This window comes from Drosophila tropicalis, unplaced genomic scaffold (assembly GCF_018151085.1).
Source record: "Drosophila tropicalis isolate 14030-0801.00 unplaced genomic scaffold, ASM1815108v1 contig_845, whole genome shotgun sequence".
Lineage (NCBI taxonomy): Eukaryota > Metazoa > Arthropoda > Insecta > Diptera > Drosophilidae > Drosophila > Drosophila tropicalis.
The window spans coordinates 11,561,363-11,581,629 of record NW_027173338.1 but is presented as its reverse complement, the minus strand read 5'-3'; the positions used below and the strand labels follow the sequence as shown (position 1 = coordinate 11,581,629).

The window sequence follows — 20,267 nt, the reverse complement described above, 5'->3', positions numbered from 1 at the left end:
AATTCTTATTCAAATTGACGGCAAGTCAAAATCAATATGACAACTAAGACTTGGCTTAATCTAGATTTTTGTTGATAAGAGGTGAAAGTATTTAAATATCTTTTATAATTGTATATCCTAACTCTAATTATGCATTTAAAACATATCACTTAAGTGTTAAGTTATAGTTTCTAACCCATCTAGAAGATAATAAATTCTTCAATTCTTCTTAGAGACATTTTAATATAATTTCCCCTTTTATGTAAATAATTTAAAGCAGCAAATGTTGAAGTAACCACTCAACTGACTCTCAACTATTTCTCCCTTCATGCATGGGTCATTAGCAAAAATTCCTTTGGGTCAGAATTTTTAGAGTGTCATCAGTTCCAGACAGTGTTCGGACAGGTGCAGAGCTCCATGGAATTGGATGACATTTTAGAGACTTTTCACCTCTCTTTAGCTTCTGACATGTGCAATATATTGGGAATTTTCATTTGTTGGCCATTTTGGGCTGGTGGTGGGATGAGGGGTGTGGTCAGTTGTCAGCACGACAGGTGTTTCTTGTCTGTGTGTGTAGGAGTCTGGCAACCGGAGACATTTTCATTTGCCATTTTTAATTAAACGCCAGCCCTGTTTTTGGTGTTTTAATAAATTAAGCCATTTTATTTAATTTTCTTTGAATGTTTTTGCTCTTACTGCTCGTTTTCCGCTCTCTCTTTTGTTTTTTTGTCTTCCTCTTGGACCGCAACTCATTAGGTTAAAGAGCGGAAGGGAGCCAGAGTAGGGAATGGGGCATGGGGCAGGTGTAGTACGTGAGCAAGTGTGTTGGAGACGTTGTTTGGGGCACGACTGCGGCCAGGGGGCACGTGTTGCTTTTGTGGCATTGTTTACGCTTTTTCCGTTTCAAGAGAGGGGGGCACGTGCGAAAAGAAAAGCTTACCTACTTTCCTTCCTTTTTTTGCCTTCTTTTATGACTCGAGCGTTTTTTCTGGTTGGCTGCTTAAGAACATTTTGTTGTTGGTTTACCTGTTATTGTTATGTCTGCGTAAAGAGCAAATGTTTATACCCTGTTTGCCGAAACCGTAAGAGTATATAGGACAGCACAATTGTAAGTTATAAAAGGAGTGGCAATTGATAGATTCATTTGCCTTTAAGTTAAACACCAAGTAAAGAAAATGGCAAAATGACAAGACGCTTCCTACAGGATATTTTGAATTCGAAGCATTTATATTGCACTCGGCAGGCTTCCTCTTTCATTTGTGATCATATAATTTGTTGGATATGTTTTGTTCAAAAGTAGCTACAAAAAAAGGCACAACAAATTAATAATAAAAGCAAACTTGAATTAGGCAAACCATTTAAGCTATAAAGAAAAGCCCTGATAGCATTTTCACACGAACATTTATTCAACATCTTAAAGATATAGGACTGGAATCTGTTTTCAACTCATTTAACTCTTAATTCAAGATATATCTAGACTAATACATTCACTTAATCATTATTTTTTCCTTCTTTTTCTATGGAAATTTTATGGTTTCGTCAATTTATTTTCCCTTTTCTCTTTTGAAACTCATTCGGGGAATCTACATATTTATGAGTGCTTGCTTGCAAGGGCGAAATAAAATACATTCAAGAAAAAAAGAAGCAGAACACAGAAGAAAAAATATGGAATAATTCCACCCAACTTGTTGTCGTCATCATTCAATGCGACTTCCGTTTCCGGTTTTTGGACAGAACATGAGAAAACTTTTAGGCCATACTTTGTTTTTACATTTCCACATATAAATACATACATACATACGTACGTATGTAGTGTTATTTGGTTTGTACTATTTTCGTGATCCCTTTGGGAGGCTATTCAAATGGAATAATTTCATATGTAACAATTTTTTATTTGTTTTCCTTCCTTTCCGTATATGGAAAGTTACTGTTAGAACAGTAATTGGGGTTTCAGTTAGAATAAGTTCTCATAAACTATTTTAATTTCTACACAAGGCAATACCAAATGCCTTTTTATTAGTGTCTGCATTCTTTTGCCCATACAACATTAGGTGTAGGAAAAGTTCTGGTTACATCTGGGATCTTAAGGTCAGAGATCTGTTACGTTCTGTCAATATGTTTTAACTAGTTTTGCTGTATTCCCCTAAGCTAGGACAAATGGTCTTGAAGTACCCTTACCAACAGAATTAAAACAACAACAGAAAAAATCAAAAGCAGCTCAAAAATTTGCAGTTTGACGTTTAAACACAGACACAGAAATGAAATGAAAGAAGGGTTAAAAACAGTTTGCCTTGTTTTGTTTGTGATTGTTACATAGCCACACTACAATTATGAACATACACACACACACAGAGACAGAAACACATTCTCTTTACCATGGCCAACAACAATCCAAGTTCTAACCCCATTGCCATTTCCCATTTACTGTTTCCTCTTGGTTCGTTCGTGTTCCGTGCTGAAATGGAGCCATGGAAAAAGGCTTCTTTCAGCCATAATAAGCATACACACAACAACGAACAACACCAGTTAGCAAAACACATACAAAAGCACATCCCCACACTCACACACACACTCACTCTGGTGGCGTGTCGTGTGTGTGTGTTCCATGGCTGGGTAATTGCGGTGACGCCTTTTTGTCGCACAATTGTGACATTTCGCAAAAAGAAAAACCGGGAGAAAATCTCAGAAGAATAAGAATTTCAAAGTGTTACGATGGCTAATACTCTACTTAGCTTTAATATAAAGTGCTAGGATTCAGATCTATTATAAGTGAAAAGCATAGGCCTATAAAATAGATTATTAAAGTTCAAATTCGTGTAAAATCAATTTAAATTTCAAGGTAATTCTAATATGCCAATCAACCCAGTTGATTGATAAATTAGTTTCATGTAGCCATAAATTGAATTGTATTAAAAGTGAAATTATTTTCGAGCATGAAGTATGATTCTCAACTGGTTAATGTCCTCTTGTCTTCTAAGATTTGATCTCAAGCTGGGCATACCTGCTTGGCTTGTTTGCTGTCCATGGCAGATGCACCTGCTGTTAAGGCAGTTCGTGCCTCTTCTTATTGTAGTGTAAGGGAAAAGGATGTTGGTTTTACCTGGGTTTTTTTTTCCTTTGTTTGCTTGTCGGTTGCTTTGACCTTCTTGTTTCGCTATTCCACTCTTCTTAGCTTTAATTTTTTTATTTTCGCTTTCCGTCTTAATTTAATTGTTAATTGTCTGAGCGTGTTTGCTACTCATTTGTATGTTAAATTTAAAGTAATAAAATAATTATATATTAATTTATGGTTTATGGACATGTGAGCAATTCGTGTGGGGCAAAAGTTCATTTTTTGTTTTCAATTTTAATGATTTGTGGCAAAATGCCACGCAGCATTTAGTTTGACCTTTGACCTGACTTGCTAGATCTTTCTGTGCACTTTCTGGTTAGTTTTATTGCTCGCATCGGAGAGCAAATTCGTGACTTTCCCAACATAAAAATTGTTGTTTGAAACCAACCCCGAAAAAGTGCAATAAAATGTTTTATACTGCCCAAATACAACTTCCGCATTTCCGCTATCTCCTTCTCACTCCCAAAAAAGTGAAAGCCATTTAACTTTGAAAACTTAAGCCTCAATTTAAAGGAAAATGTTTTTTGACTAAAAATGTCTTGCTAAAATGTTTTGGCATTTTTCTCTTAATCCTTGGCAATTTCGTTTCTTAGTACAAAAGCAAGAGACATTATTTTCATAAACAATATTTGCCTAGGCCTAAAAGTATGCAGTGTTAAAGTTCTCAACCCATTAGGCTACTTTTGGCTTTAAGTCGCTTTAAGAATTTTAAATATGTATTACGCATACGCAATGGTGTTGTTGCTGTTGTTAATAAATTAGCTCGCTTTATATTATAGACGACAACAAAAATGTTAAGCCCAACTGGCGACAGCTGAGCAGTGAAACCCTCCACGACGACGGATGCCTGAAGTTTGACTGAGTGGCACACTAGGCACAGTGGTTTGTTTTCGCCTTGGAATGGACATATATATATTACCAGATCTAGGCCTGTGACATGGCCGAGCATTGCCATTGAAAGTAGACAACGCTAGATCTAGCGCATCCGCCATTCAATCATGTGTACATTTAAAGTGAAATGTTCGTTAACTGACAACTTCAGGCCACTGTGCAACAGCGCCTGCCAGCGACGGCATCTTAATAAATTTTCAAGCGCAACACTTTGACGTTATTAATACGTTGAGGCTTCAGTTGGCACGCACCTAAAAACCGCTAAAACCAAGCAACGCGCCGCGTCAACATCAACGGGAATAGCAGCAGTGGCAGTGGCAGGAGCAGTTATGGGAATGTTGCTTAATTACTCGGTAGCCATGTGTGCGATGCGTAGTGCGGTGAGGTTGGTGGGGGCTTTCGGGGAAAATTAATTTAACTGCTACACATAGCCTGCAAAAAGTGTAGAGTTTTAACTTGACATCTTGACTTGGCCAACGTACATATTTTAAAGCGAAGGAGCCCGCACATTCCAACCTCTCACAGTTCGATGCCACATTGTTTTCCATCCGTTTTGTCGAAATTCGATTCGATTACGCAATTAATTTGGCAAACATGTCAACATGATTTCCTTCCTGCAAACCAACTGAAACGGGGCCAAAAGCATGCTTAATTAAACAAATTCCTTTTGCCAGAAGTTCATTTTGAATGCGTAAAGCATAAGCCATGTTTAACTAAATGTTAATGAAGTAAGGCAAAAGGGCAAGAGTAAGAAGCAGCAGGTGGAACTGCGGGAAGACGGAGGAGAAATAAAGCCACCTTAACCGCATTCTTATTTCCTTTGAGTTGCTGGCCAATTTCCTAGAAATTCCATAGATAGAACCAAGACAGGTTGTGATACAGGAGGCTCCTCCTTCTGCTGTCAGTTAGTCAGTCAGTTCAATAAGATGGCAATAAAAATGCACACGCACAGAACTCACTTTTCGTTTAATGATGCCCATGCTCGAATCGTCTACATATAATCCACTTGGTAATGGGCACATACACAGAGAGAAATCAGTACGTACTACTATCCATTGAAAGGAGGTGAACAACAAAAGTTACAAAGAAAGTTAATAGAAATATTTTCAATGCATTTTGCAGAGTTTGCAGACGTTTATCCTAGAAAGAAAGCATTTATTCAAATAGTATATCAAAGCTAAGTATGCATTTTGTACAGTGTTCTATAACCTTCTAATCTGCCAATTTCCCTAGCCCGCACTCCAATCCCATAGGCATTGATGAGACTGCTCATCAATGTTAGGCAAAAAGAGGTTTCTCTGTCTCACACTCCAGAGAGTGCCTCTCTCTCTCTCTCAGGACTCGTTTCCTCCTTTTTTTTTGGCATATTGTCGCTGTCAATGGAATAATCTAACCAGTCAGGCTGACATGTTAAGTCACTTTGTTGACAACACGTATGCGTCAGGACACTATGCCATGCCCCTGTATAATGCCCCCTCTTCTATGTGTTATTTGCTGCTTTGCAAATTATATGGCTCGTATTTAAATGTTTTGCTTATTGCCTTTACCACCTCAAGCGGCTTGTTTGGTGGTAAGAAGGAAGAACGGAGAGTGTGCCTGTTTGTGTCTTGTGGCATTAGTTTAAATTAATATCTAGACAGGGAACAGAAAAGCTAAAAGCAAGAAGGAAGCTGAAACCCGCATTTACATTCTCTTTGGCTTGTCTTTTGGCTTTTACCTTTTGGCTTCTGCCTTTACGAAACTGGAAGAGAAGGCAGAGCAAATGAGTTGGCATAGCCTAAATTAAAATGCTTTCTGCAGATAAGCATTAATTGCCAGAGCTAAACTAAGATAATTTAAACTTGGCTTAAATTATTTGCCTTTTGGTAATGCTCTTTATTGAGAAATTTATATCATACCAGCAATAGCTTATTGTTCCTCGCAGAAATTAGATTCCTCTTCAAGACATTGCTCCATTGCTTCATTGTATAGCTGACTATCTGTCAGATAGTGATCATAATCATAGCCCTTGATTTCGCATACAACCTTGAAAATGAGCTTCTCTTTTTCATATAATAATCTAATGATGCCTTATCCAAGGCATCGATTTCCGTTTTATAGAACATCAGTCTCTGACGCAGACAAATCGTCTCTTTATTATCCTCGTCATCATCATCATCATCGATTTGCGTGTCCAAGGATAACAGCGATAAAAGTTGATTTAAATAGGACTGAAAGAGTTTGGGCATTATATTGAATTTAGAGGATATTTCGCTTGGCTCTACCCACCACCACGCCCGACTCCTTTCTCAATATATTCTCATCGTGTGCAAATTCAACGGCGAAATCCATGTATGGCAAGACTCTTGGCGTCAACGGGTTGATGCAAACTGTCGCTGCTCTTGCTCCGGGCCAGTCAATTTTATTGCCTTTCGCATGTTTACATTATGCGTGGCACCCATTTCCCCTTTGCGCTTCTTCCCCCCTTCCCCTGCCTTTGACGCTGCCATCTCCAGTTGGCATTTTGTACTACTGTTTGTGCATGAGTTGCAGTTTATTTGTTTATTTCCCCATTTCCATTTGGCGACGAACTTCAATCGAGTGTAGATTTTGAACATGTAATTGAAATATTGAAATGCTTGCTCAGCTGGCAAGAGAATTGGAGAAAATAGCCTGCAGTTTGCAATTAGTTTTAGCGCGAAAAACCTTTGCAAAAACCCACATTGACCTCTTCTGTGCTGAAAGTAATTTGAATCCTGCTTAAAGTTTGTTCACTGAGTTATTTTGTAATAGGAACTCAGTCAACGACTTCGAATTTTGTATTCATCCATTTCAATGTTATTTGGACCTATATATTAATAAACTTTTGATAAACGATTTCAAATAGTTACAGTCGAAAAAGTCGAATTTTAAACCCAATTCTTAGCTCTCTGTTCGGTCTGCATATCTTTGGCTTCAAATGTTTAGAATTTTTCACTATTATGGGTTGAAGGTTAGTTAATACAAAAAAAAAAAAAAAAAAAATAACAAACGAATTGCTGATATAAGCAGAAAATGTGCCGTTAAATCGTAGCACAATTTGTTTATATATTAAATTTCGAATTGGTATTTTTGTGGATCGAATGAATGTGATTGAAAGTAACCCTGTCTCTGGCAATGGGAGACCTTGATACAATTGGAGGAAAAAAACGAGAATAAAAGCCAAGCTTGTTCAGTAAAAAGTAAATAAAATTGACACCCGCAACACAGCCGGGAGATATATAAACCCGCAGATATCTCTTGTTGCCCCACCCCACCTTCACCTCACCGCTAAACCAAAAAAAAAAACAGCACCAGGAGTAGAGGAAAAAACGCAAAAAACAGCAAACTGGCAGACCAAGAGAGAGAAAGAGAGAAAATACAGGCAAATAATAAAAAGTAAAACATAGAAGAAATACAGAGCTTAGGCAAATAAACATTGCAAGCGAATTGTGACCACAGACAGGAGAAGAATAAATGTGGCTTATGGGGAGAATAGTGGAAGAGCGGACGAAAACTACGCTTCACACTCGCATCTTTTTTATGAATTTTACATTTTGTTTATATGTATTTTTATGGAGATTATGTAGAGAATGGTTGGAAAGAGAAAGGCGATGATGGAGCAGGAGAAGGCAAACGACAAGGAGGAGGAGGAGCAAGCAGATGGCAGTTGAGGTCGTAGAGGAAACACTAAACGCTAAAAAACGCCCGCCAAAGGCAAATGTTTGTGGTATGCTTGTGTGAAGCTCACTGAAAAAAGTGCTAAACGAGAAGTGGGGGAGTGTAGGGGCATGTTGAACTACTCCACTTTGCCATGGAACACGTGCCTGCCCTCGGGCAGGTTGCATAAAATGCTTCCTTGCTCCAGCGGCAGCTTCAGCTTCAGCTTTAGCCACAGCTTCAGCTTTAGTGCTCGCTGTGGCTTGCATACTTTTAGGCACACGCCAAATATGCAATGTAATAAAATTTAAGTGTCGGATATTGAAAAAGCATACCAGAAGTAGCACAGCAGCCAACAGCCAGCTCAACTACTATACCCAAATGGCATCCATGATTCTGTGCCATTTCTATGCTGTTCTCGTTTTTTTCTTCTTTTGCAAGATAGATGCAAATTTGTTCCTGGGAAACCCTGAAATATGCATTTAAAGAAAAACAGCAACAACTTTCAGAATATTTGTGGTTTTATTTAAGCCACATTTGGTGAAATTGAGCAAAACAAAGAAATTTCAGCCAAATTAATAAAACACACGAATCCATCAAATCGATTGTAGGAATTTGTCATATTCAGATTTAATAAACCGAATAATCAATCATTTAATTTGATGGGTAGACAGGTCCTTTATGGGTATCAACGTAGATTGTAACCAACTCCAGTTGGCTAAAAATAGAATTTTTCATGGGTGAAAAAAAAGTGGAATGATTGGAAATTACAAAAACGTTGCCTGAACACTGTTAATACTGTTGAAATAATTTCAGCGAATTAAAATTGTTTGTGATTTCTTATAGTTTAGGTTTTTCATCTTCGAAGATAGTTGGGCAGTACTTAGTTGATGGCTTGCATTTAAAATGTTAAAAAACGAATTAAGTGAATATAAACAATGATAAGTATCATTATCATTTGGAGGACCAATGTTTTGCTTCAGTTACATGGACCTTCAAAATTGCAGAGTTTTTCGATTTGTAAACATTTTTTGTAAATAATTGCCAGCGTTTTGTATCCATATATTTCGTATGGTGGCAGTCGAAAAAAATTCATTTAATTAAGCAATCAATGCCTTAATTAATACAGTCAGTTAGCAGTAGGCAAGAAGTCAAAGTGCCAGAGCCATGAGTAATGAAATTTGGCGCTGTCATGTAAATAAGCGCGGAGCACCAAAGGACGACATCAACGCAAAGAGAGAGAGAGAGAGAGAGAGAGAGAGACGATGACGACGATGATGATGATGATGACGGCGACGCGACGCCAGTGTCAAGCGTTTTACAAGGGTGACAACAACAACACAACTGCCCCAGCAACAACAAGAACAATGTCAACATGGCATTTGCCGTGTCGTTGTGCCACTCACACACACACACATTTGCTGGTAGCATACGAGTATATATCGAAAATGAGTGGGGAAATGAAATAAATCAAGACTCATTAAACCGCAGAGCAGGACGAAAGAACACACGCGTTGACTGTCGTCTGCATGTCGGTGTATCAATGTGTGTGTGTCGGTGGGTGCGTTTAGGTTATGTCAGCATACCAAAGCAAAGTTGACAGTTCTTGTCAACTTAATCATCATCAAGACAACGCACACTCTCACCTACACACACACACACACACACATGTGGGTTATAGTGACATAGCGACTTTCAACTTAATTTCTGGCGATAACACGACATATTGCCAGCTCATTATGCGCCCATATCCTTACGGATGTGTAGGCGTGGCTAGGTTGCCAGGGCATTAATAAACACATATACTCATCCATACATACATAAGTGCACATATACATATATATACTTATAAGTAAGGCCCTCATCTTCTACTTATTTTTGTGCCAATTTCGCTCTTTTGTTTCGTTGCCGTTGCCACTGCCATTACTTTTGCTGGTGGTGCTGCTTAATAATAGCAAATTACACAAGTAATTAGTCACGCATTTAATTATTATTTATGGTAGTCATATTCATACATTTCTTTATGTATGTTTCTAGGTGTATAGCGATTTTCTGTCTGCCCTTTTTGGCGACAGTTGTCTATTGTCTGTAGCCGAAACGATTATTACTTATAATTATCCACTTGAATGCCGAGTTGAACTCGTAACATACCTAAATAAGACAAGGATATAAATACATATGTAAGTTAAGTGACTTCTTGGTCCAACAATATTTGATTTCTTCAGTAGCAGATTAATGACGATTGTGAAAAATAAATCTAGATATTGAAGTGTTATAATTAACACAGTGATGAATACAGAGATTAACCGCCTTCTGTGGGGTATTCTTTATGAATAGCCCTGAACTTAGAATGGGCTAAATTTTCCGAATCAGTCTCATTTAGTTACAGGGGCTTACCTCTACTCTATAGTCCGGCCCTGGATTGAACCAATTAATTTTGTTTTGGGCTAAAGTTTTGCGGTTGTCTTGGGGCAATGAATTTTTGGCCATTTTGGTTCAATTTTATTTGCTTTAACTATTTGTTTAATGTTAAATCAAAGTCATGACTCATGAACTCTAGCTTGAGTGTCCCTCCAGTTCCCCTCCCCTAAGGCTGAGAAATATTTTCCCCTCCAATTAATTTGATCCATGACAAATTGTTTGTATGCGACCCCACACAGCTGTTGTCAATTAGGGGTTAAAGTTCGTCAAAGATTTTTGGTTTCTCACGTATTTTCTTTGTACATACTTCAAGATGTTGTGGTATGGGTGTGTGTGTGTGTGTATTTGTGTGCTTGTGGCAGTTCAGTTGGAAAAACTTTCATCGATTAAAAACTTTCTTTTTGGTTCGCTGGGGATTCGGTGTAGGCACTAAAATATGATCAGCTTGCCGCCGACAGCTGCCTTGGAGATTATTAGATTAGACTTTGGTGCCCGTTTTGGATTGCATGAAATATAATTGGAGGGCCGAGATTGAAATCGGCCAGAAATTCGAATCAGGCATATTGTATGGACTATCTGTCAGCTGTGCGCCGAGGCGTGATATAATTAGCATAAAAACAAAATAACGCCAAAAATTAGACGCAATTTGCTTAATGCTAAAACTTTTAATCACTCATACGCTCTGTGGCGCCACAGCCTCAAAACAACATGGGAAAGTCTTGCCAGATCTACACTCCCCCCCATGGCTACTCAAAAGAAAGGGGGCAAAAAGTTTTTTTCTTCACGTTTTCCTTTTTACTATAGTAAACAAAGCGTTAGGAGAAATGAAATAAGTGTAAATACGACAAAAATTCACTGACTGATGGCGGGAAGTGGGGCAGGAGATTCAAGACAGAGAAAAATGAAGGCAAGTGAGGGAAATGCTCACTCAAATATGTACATCTATATGCGCATCTGATTAAATATAAGATGTTATAGATGTGCTGGTGTTTGTGTGTGTGAGTGTGAGTGTGTGTGCTTGTGTGCGAATGTGACTTTAATCCCCTCAAGCAGAGGCAAGCAGGCGGCAAAGCAAACGAATCCCCTTTGGCTTGCCGAAACCAAGAAAATGTTCCTTCTCTTTGCCTTAAGCTCGAGTTTAATTTCTACTTTGACTTTTGCATTGCATATGTACTTATACTTATACTAAACTTTTTTCCTTTCTTTTTTTGTTGTTATGCATAAGTGGAGTACAGTAGAAACACTGTTAACAGATTTCATTTCCAACAAGAAAGAGAATGAAATATGGTCAGGTTTTAGACCATAGTAGTTAAGTTTTGAGTCCAGAGATATAGAAAGTATGTTCCCAAAAGACCTCAATCGAATTTCCCACATATATAATACTCTTGAAGACAAATCATATATAAATACCTACAAGGTAGTCAATGTCAGAAAAACCAACCTTAAAGAAGAGTTTGTTTTTCAAAACTGAATTGAATATTTAGAGTTGTAGCAAAATTTATATTATTATTCAAGCAAATACAACTTAAAAATAAGATATAGGTCTTAAAGAATATTTTAGATTTCCCATGTCAATTATTCTATATTGAACTTTTTCTTTTATTCCCACAGTGGGCCACTTTAAGACAGTTTTCACTGTTTTCTCTTTTGTATTAGGAATGATTTTTTTCTGCTTCTGTTTTGGTTGGATTTTTCAGCTCTTTAGATTACAATGTAAGCTTGGGCGCGTTAAAGTACAAGGAAGAGTGAGTGTTTGAGTGGGTGCGTGTGTGTGTGTGTGTGGCGACCTATTTGCTTAAACACACTCGTCGTACTGGCATACTCACCAACTTACTCAGTCAACCGCTTGCCTTTGCATCGCCTCCTCCCGCACTTCTTTTTAGTTAGCTCTCCGTTCTTGCTTTGGTTGGCTGCGTCTTCCTTCTGCCTCTCATAACACATTAGCGAAAGTGAAAGCCGCCATAATGACTGCTCCCAGTTGATTTTCATTTGCTGTTCGTGTCTGTGACACACTGTGCGCTCTTAGGGCCATAAATTTATATTAGCCAGAATGAGAAACAGACAGACACACAGACGAGAGAGATAGACAATAAAAAGGATGTGGGGGAAAAGGATGCAGGATGCTGATGAGAATGAGCTGCGTTTTGCAGCCAAGTCTTATTTGCCTATGCATGTTTATTTAAGATTGTTTGAATATTTGAGGCGTGCTTGAGCTCGGGAATTGTTTAAATTGTTTCCTCGGCCAGCTGAAACAGTGAAAGTGCAAATTAGAAAAAGGAAAAACCAAATACAAAACTAGAACAAAAACTGGAAATTGAAAAATAAAGAATTACAAGGCTAAGCATGATGATTATCATTTGTAAATTGAGAAGAAAATCATTAATTTCAAGGACAATTACTTAAAGTGCTCTACAAACGTGCTTTTTTGTAGACTTAGTGAACAAAAATCCCAGCATGTTGCCATGCGTCGCCTTTAACGAACATAAAAGTATGCTATACAAATTTATACAAGACTAATGTAGAATTTATGTTTTGTAAACCCCAGAAACGTACCAACACAAACTATAAAGTACATGGATTTTGCATACGTCTAAGAATTGAGTTATCAAACTTGTTCTTAATAATGTTTATAATAGTATTTATTTTAATACACACACATTTCACGAAAGTATGCCATAAAATAATATTGGTTCTCAAATTTAGCTTCAACTTTATTACAAATTCTCACTCTATTTTTCTCTTACCCTGGCACTCCATTATTTTTGTCTTGCTTTCTTTTTTTGGAGAAAACTTTGCCGAAAACCTTGTAAAACCACAATTTTCAAATGCCACTCAAAAGTCATGGGAAATTCATAGACAAGTTTTGCAGCAACAGAGACCCCCAACTTCTTGCGTTTCCCTTGTCACTTCTCCATATAAATCTCATATGCCATTGCTTGTCAATAATATGGGAAACTTTTGCCTTGACAACAAAATCAGAGAGTGCCGAGAAAAAGCGAGTGGGGAAAAAAAGAAAGAACTTTTATTAAGTTTCCGGCACAGCGTTAACCATATTAAAAAAGCACTTCTTTACCACCGCAGCCAAACATTAAGGGACACATACGAATGCTGATAATCACTGGGACACACACACGGGATACACACATCTATATATCTATACATATGGAAAAGCGGAAGAAAAACTGTGACCAACTGCTTGGATGTTGGTGGTATGGGCGGGGGAGTCGGTGGGATAGGGAGTCGTTGGGGCAACTACTTCAAAAAGGCATAAAAAAAAAAAAAATCAATGACTGGGGCATGTGCGCAATAAATGTCAGCGGCAAACGAAACGAAAACTTCCGTTCTGTGTATGTCAATTTGTATAGTATACTTATAAGCGTTGCCACAGTGAAGTAGCCTACTTTTTGAGGGATGCGCCAAAAATTGAAAATCCGCCATAAATTGAGGAGGGAACTGAAAAGAAATAAAGCAAAGTCTCCAGCCTGATGACAATTTATTGTTCACACTTGTAACTGATGATGGTGCTTAGGGGAATAAACATACACGCACACACAAACACAGGCACAGATATCACACACACACGCACGTGTGGCAAAGTATATTTCATTGTATGCTGCTAATGTTGTTTTTCAGGGGGGAGGAGACTGCCCTACAAATTGCCAACCATTATTTGGCACCAAAGTCAATATACAATATATTTTCAGCTTCTTTTTTTATATATTTGTGAATTTATTTTATTTATTCTAGCTTTTTCTTTTTATGCCTCACAGGTGTGTATTGTGCGTGTGTGATTGTGTGTGTGTGTGTGTGTTTGGGTATGTGTGTGCGGGGGCAATTTTCAATTGTGCATCTTGTGGTCCTGGCAGGCCATGATTTAAAAGCCTCGAGCAACTTTTCTGTCGTTTTTCTTTCCTCTCTCTCCCACTCTCTGACTGTCTCCCTCTGTTTCCTGTTTCTCTTTGCACTCAACTATGTCTAACTTCTCTCTAGTTCTAAGTGGTTTCATAACTCTTCTGTGTGAACTATTCTATGAAAAACTTTCACAATAGCATGCGTGCCTCGCCAGCAAAAAGTTCTCGACCAAAGATGTTGCCACAGACTCCCTTCCCGCATCGTTACCCTACCACTGAAACCCCATTGGACCGCCAAAGTCACGCTTTAAATGATGCGGCAAATGATTTAAGGTGAGAGCATATATATTTTTCAAGTCAAAAGTCTCGTGCCTGGCATAGCAATTTATTCCCTCTCGTCCCGTGTATTTCTCTATCTCTCAACCATCTCTTGGCTTCTTTATTTCTCCATCGCTCTGCCTTTCGCTCATACTAATAACTGGACAGCAATGGAGCGTCTGCCTCGTTTATCACATTTAAATTCATAACAACACGAAATAAATCCACTTTTGTTGTTCTTGTTGTGTGTACTTAATATGTGTATGTGTGTTTGTGTTTGTGTTTGTGTGTATGAGGCTGGTCGCTGGTTTGCCGGAATTTATGAGTTCGCCCAGTTCGTTCCCTCACTTATTTCCCTTTGCCCCATTTCCTTCCTGTGCGGGCAGAGGCCGCTACTAAGCCTTGGCTAATAGCGGCTTTAAAATTTATAGAGTTTTCGGCTGCCAGCTTATAGAAGTGATTGCCATCGCGCGACTGAGAGCGACATTGAGATTGTGTGAGTGAGTGGCAAACGACGTCGCCATGGCGTATACTTAATGTTTAGAGAGTTGAAAAATCATTTGCTTATGGAGGGTATAACGACTTTTTGATGAAACTTTCAATTTTGATAAAAAAAACAACTTTTTCAAGTACAAAAAGGTCAAAGTGCTATCAAGATGTAATATAAGTTAATGAAACTGTTTACATCATAGACCATGATGTATTTAAAACTCACAAATTAGTTTGGGTGTCAGTTCATATATCTAACGAGAACTTTTTACAGGTAAAAGCTATATAAAAGACCCACATCTAAATATAAATAACTTCTACCTGTTAGTTCTATTCATACACCATTCTGTAACTGCATAACAAGTTTATGGGAAAGTGTATACATTTTTCATGGTTTGTGATTTTACCATTGTTAATATTTAAAGTCGGAGGGTTCGTTTGGCTGCCTTTTGACATATTATGCTATAATTCCTGCGGCAAAACGTTTAGTTGAGCTACATAAATAATAAATATCCCCTACACTCTCATACAGGCACCACACACACACATATACATATACACTCACTCAGTTCCATATGGTATGCCTTTTATTTGGTAGGCGGGCATTTGTCCCCGCCCTAATGATGGCAGAACTTTTCTTGTTCCTTTTTCTTCTGGGTCCATGATTTACAAGGCACCAAATTCTCCATGCTCGAATTATTTCTCATGCAAGTAATTTGCATTTTGTTTGCAAACTCAATTCGTGCAGCAAAATTGTTTTCCACATAGATTTAGCATAAAATATTTAGTCTAAAAAACAAAACACAACCAAAAAGAAAAGGGAAGAAAACAAGAAATATATAAACTTATAGAATTCAAAAGTACTATTTACTACCCCTTAGATCGACTGATTGGACTTAGGGTAGCCGACCATAACCAGACTTTGAATTGACTATATTTAACTCTTAAAAAATAATAGAGAAATCAATAGCCCAGTATATAAATAGGATCTTCATTGCATTTGGGATATTCATCTTTCGGCTAGTTAATACACTAAAATTGTTACTCCCCTACTTTATACAGGGTATCATTATGTCGAGCCATTGAGTTTATTACAGGATTTTTCTATCTATTTTTTGAGTAAAATTTATTTTAATTGTATCTTATTTTGACGCCGAATGTTTCTACTGTCCTTTCATCGATATGCAAATTGAGCAAATTCTGTGATGAAGTGAAATCGAAAAAGTTTAATAGTCGTAAATATTTATGTGTGGCAATTGTTAAGCTTACAAATGAAATGTCCAAAGAGCTCAGACAAGAGCTTAGTTTAATCAATTGCCTCAAATGCTTGGCCAGTTCAAAGTTCTGCAAATCTCGAACCTATCTAAGCTTGTATTTCGTTTTTATTTTCCTGTGTGTGTGTGTCTATGGCAAAATGGAGAAAAGTGTGGGTGTTGTGGATGTGTGTTTGTGTGTGGGTTTTTCTGAAGAGATTTCTATCAAATTTCCATTTCGGCTTGAGGCAAAAACAAAAAATTTATCTGGCCATGCATTACTAATGAAATTAAATGGAAACTTTTGCAAAATCAAAATTTTAGACAAAGTTCTTTATGGAAAAAAACGAAAACCAAAGAAACAGAAAACCGGCATGTCTTAGAGAGTTCTTAAGATGCTTACTTATAATTGGTAAGAATGATCGTAGAAAATGTTAAAATTAAAGACACAAGAGAGAAAACCGGAAATGGAAAAATAGGTCGCCTGTAAAAATTTTGTGAAAAGTTTTAGTACGTTTTTTACTCTTGTTAAATTCCTAAAAATGGATGGCTTAGAAAATGAGTCAGATTATTTTTGCGCTTTATTCACCCACAATGCTTCCCCCAACATTTTCCCCCAAGATCCTTCAACACCCGAGCAGAGGCCATTAATCTTTCTGCCAGATGGAATTCATGCAGGAGTAGCAGGAGCGGTAGCAGCAGCAGAAACGAGAGACATTTGCCAAATAGCCTAAGGTTATGCTGCACTTTTTGACTTCAGCACGTTGCAAGTTGGTTGGCTATGTGCGAGCTCCCAGTCCTTCGGAGACCACATTTGATAAGTATACACAGAGTGTACTATATATTCCAAGCAAGTCAGACTAATCTCAGACCATATCTTTACCCACCATTCTACGCCTTGCTAATGTGTGTGTGTGTGTCTGTGTGTATGCCTCAAGTCCTGGAGGCTCTTTTGGATCCAAAACAACATCAAATGAACCTAAGCCTCAAATTCTTGCTGTTCGTGTGTGTAAGTAAACTCAAGTCCGTGTCTTGGCCAGTGGCTACGAAAAAAAAGCCCAGTTTACTACGGACTATGATCTATTTTGTATGAACAAATATACCCAATGAGGGCGAAAGAAAAAAACAAACAAAAATAGAAAGCATGAAAAACGTAAAGAAAGCTGCGATAAAAAAAAAAAAAAAAACAAGAAATCCCTGAGGCATAAGAATATTCAAACAACTACAACAACATACCCACACAGACGACGCCTTTTGATATGCAAAAATAAAATTGTGCACAACGATTTTAATAAATATTCCCCACACACTCACTGGCCCCGGTTGCCACCCCCCCCCACCCGTCTTGCCCTCTACGAACCAGCATTGAGGAGACGATGACGGCGACAAGGATGTGTCGACAGTCCCAGATAGACAAGCCGAGAAACCATCTCCTCGGGAACGTTTTGAGTGTACAAGCTGCTTATTGAATTTTTTAAAAGCCTTTTTAACCCCCAACCCCACCCTCCGACACGGCAACAGCATCCGAATGGTAAAGGAAAACTAACCCAATCCTTGGATTGTTTAATGCTTCAAACCAAATGCCTTTAAAGCCGTTTTGGCTATAAACATGAACCGAAATCCCATAAAGTTGTGATTTTCTTTTTATCGCTTTTATCTTTTCATCTACTGCATTTTATTTAAGTTTTGGATACAGAAGCTGCATACATTTATTCTTTTAAATATGAAATAACTATTGTCTATTGACCACTGTGCTATACTTCATGTTAATTCAGGTAAAACCATTGCAAAGAGAATCATCAATATGAGATGAAAATAAAGTTAAAGTGGCATGCCTAATTACTGTTCAACAAAATGAAATCCCTTTGTCAGAGTGAAAGCATAATATCAACTTATTAACCTATACTATCACGTTTGTCGGTTCAATGCAATTTCAATTCGTTTGATAATCGGCTTTCAGTCAGACTAAGCAGCTTAATATTCACACCTAAACCGCATATATACAGCTATAAATATAAGTACACACACATATGCCAGCTAAGCCTAAAAGTAGGCAACACAACACAAAATTATTTTTATGAAAGCTGTCAAAGTTGAATCATATCGAATACCCACGCACACACACACACACACACTACACTGTCGCATCAATTTCAAGGTCAATCAATTTTTATCCATTCATTCTGTAGATATAAAACGCAGCATATGTTGACGTTCCCAATTGCTTTTTAAAGTCAAATTCTGGTTGCCATTTTTGCTGCAGTTTAAGAGCAAATAAATAAATAAGCCCTCCCCATCCTCACATATGCAAACAGACACAAACACATGCAAGGCAGCATCCAGTTTATGCGTACAAATTGTTGGCAAAAGCCAAATAACCTTTCAGTTGAACGTAGAGTGAACTAGAGGGTAAGCCGGGTGCGGAGGTGATGCGATGACGGCCATCAACCGCAGCAATCGGGGGAAACCAACCAACCAAAGCAGTCATTAAGCTCCACACAACAAAAAACCGGAAAAGTAGAGGGAACAAAAAAACCAAAATCTCTACTGCCGATCGTTAAATCAAAAAGGCGCATTCGAGTGCCTGCAACATCATTAGTTGCAGTTCATACACACTCAAGCGCAAGTTATACTGCCAGAGATAGTTACCCCATGGCTTCGTCCCTCCAGTATCCCGGGTGTTCCCATTGCCCTGCCCTTTTGCACTCTGCTACGCGGATTTTGTAATCCTTTTTTTTGTTTGCGAGGTGTCCAAATTAAATTTGCATCAGTTGCTATACGAGTATCTAAATGATGCCAAAAACTGAAAGTGTATAAGTGTCTATACATGTGAGTATGCCTGTGTGTGTGTCTGTCTTTCTATGGGTGTGTCTGTGTGGCATAAAGCAGTATGACAACAAAAACAACAGCAAGTGCCACCACTCACTTTGGCATTTTGCATCTCGTTTCATTTTAGTTTTTGCATTTTATCTTTTTTTTTTTGCCATGTTTAGTTTAGTTTTTTCCACATCTAAGCGGCAGAGTCTTTGGTTGGTGAAATACAGTAAAAACTGTTTAAATATGCCGTACGAAAAGAGTTTCATATTCTACGATCTTTACAAATTGACATACTATTATATTATTCGAATTTGTCGTAGTCTTCAAAAGCGAAATATCTACAATGAATCTGAATGAAATGACTATGAAGGAGTTATTGACTTCATAGACAGATGAACCTTCAATCCAATTTGCCAATACTCACTGTATATATTTGCTTCACTTTTGCTGGCTTTTCGCCCACACTTTTCATCATTCTGTGTACATACATGCATCTATGTATGCGGTGCGGTGAGGGAGAAGGTGCACCGGTGAGGAGGAGTAGGAGGCACTTAAATAATTTAGATTTTTGTGTCTAACATGCACAAGTGCTACCCCTCAAAAAAACACGGCCTAAAAGATTCAAGTGCAGCAGGCAAAAGTGACCCAGTTAGGCACGACGCGCAAGATGCGAGAGGGGCGAAACTAGAGATGGGAATGGCAATGGGATACGGTGCTTGCCAAGCAGAATTATAAGTGTAGTTTTCATAGTCGTCTACCTGGCCATTATCAGCAATGTCGCGTTTTCTTCTGCCTTCACATCCCTTTCCATCTGATGGCATCTCGGATGGCACTAGGAGCCGCCATTATGCGCTCATTAAAATGTCAAATAAATTCAAATGCAGAAAACATGATTTTCATAAAGCGAAACGTGAGAACGAGGCAAGTCTGTGCATTGCATTTCAGCCAAAGGATAATGCCTAGATGCAAGCATAGTAGATATGTATGTATATGTAAAAAATGTACTTGGTTATACCAGATAGACAGTACGTTGCCGTTGAGCGATTTAGAATTTATACACGCGCGAACTTTGAACTTTGTTGAACTGTTCAGGAATAATAATCTAATAAGCAAATAAAAAAAAATTTGGTATGCAACGACATCGAAACAACTTGTGCTTTAAAAAGGAAAAAGGACTTAATGTAGATTGTACAAAAAAAACATTTTGGGGTCCAGCCATTTCAATTCATTTCATTCCAATAGTTTGAATAATCGTCTTCTTATTTGCTTCTTGTCAAGTGGTGACTGAAGTCCGATTTTTCTCAAGTTTTTTAAGCTCAACAAGGACTCCAATTTTTGCTAGAAAAGACAGGGAGGCAGTGACCAGTTGGGTTTTAGTCGTTACGGTTGGACAGATCCAAGTTATCAGACAATTTTTACGTATATTAACTTAAACCCATTCTGAGAATTCATTTCGACCAGCATCGATTTTTCTATGTC

General features: G+C 38.0%; 1 protein-coding gene and 1 long non-coding RNA gene across 2 annotated transcripts in view; one reads left to right on the top strand and one right to left on the bottom strand.

Moving 5' to 3' along the window:
* Nucleotides 1-20,267, top strand: part of dpr2 (defective proboscis extension response 2) — a 62,498-nt gene that overhangs the window by 30,616 nt on the left and 11,615 nt on the right. The gene's annotated exons all lie outside the window — the stretch shown is intronic.
* LOC137581368 (uncharacterized) lies at nt 5,834-6,352 on the bottom strand. Its single transcript, XR_011033123.1, has 2 exons — nt 6,251-6,352; nt 5,834-6,192 (listed from the first exon to the last, which is right to left on the bottom strand). It is a non-coding gene; the product is annotated as an uncharacterized lncRNA (long non-coding RNA).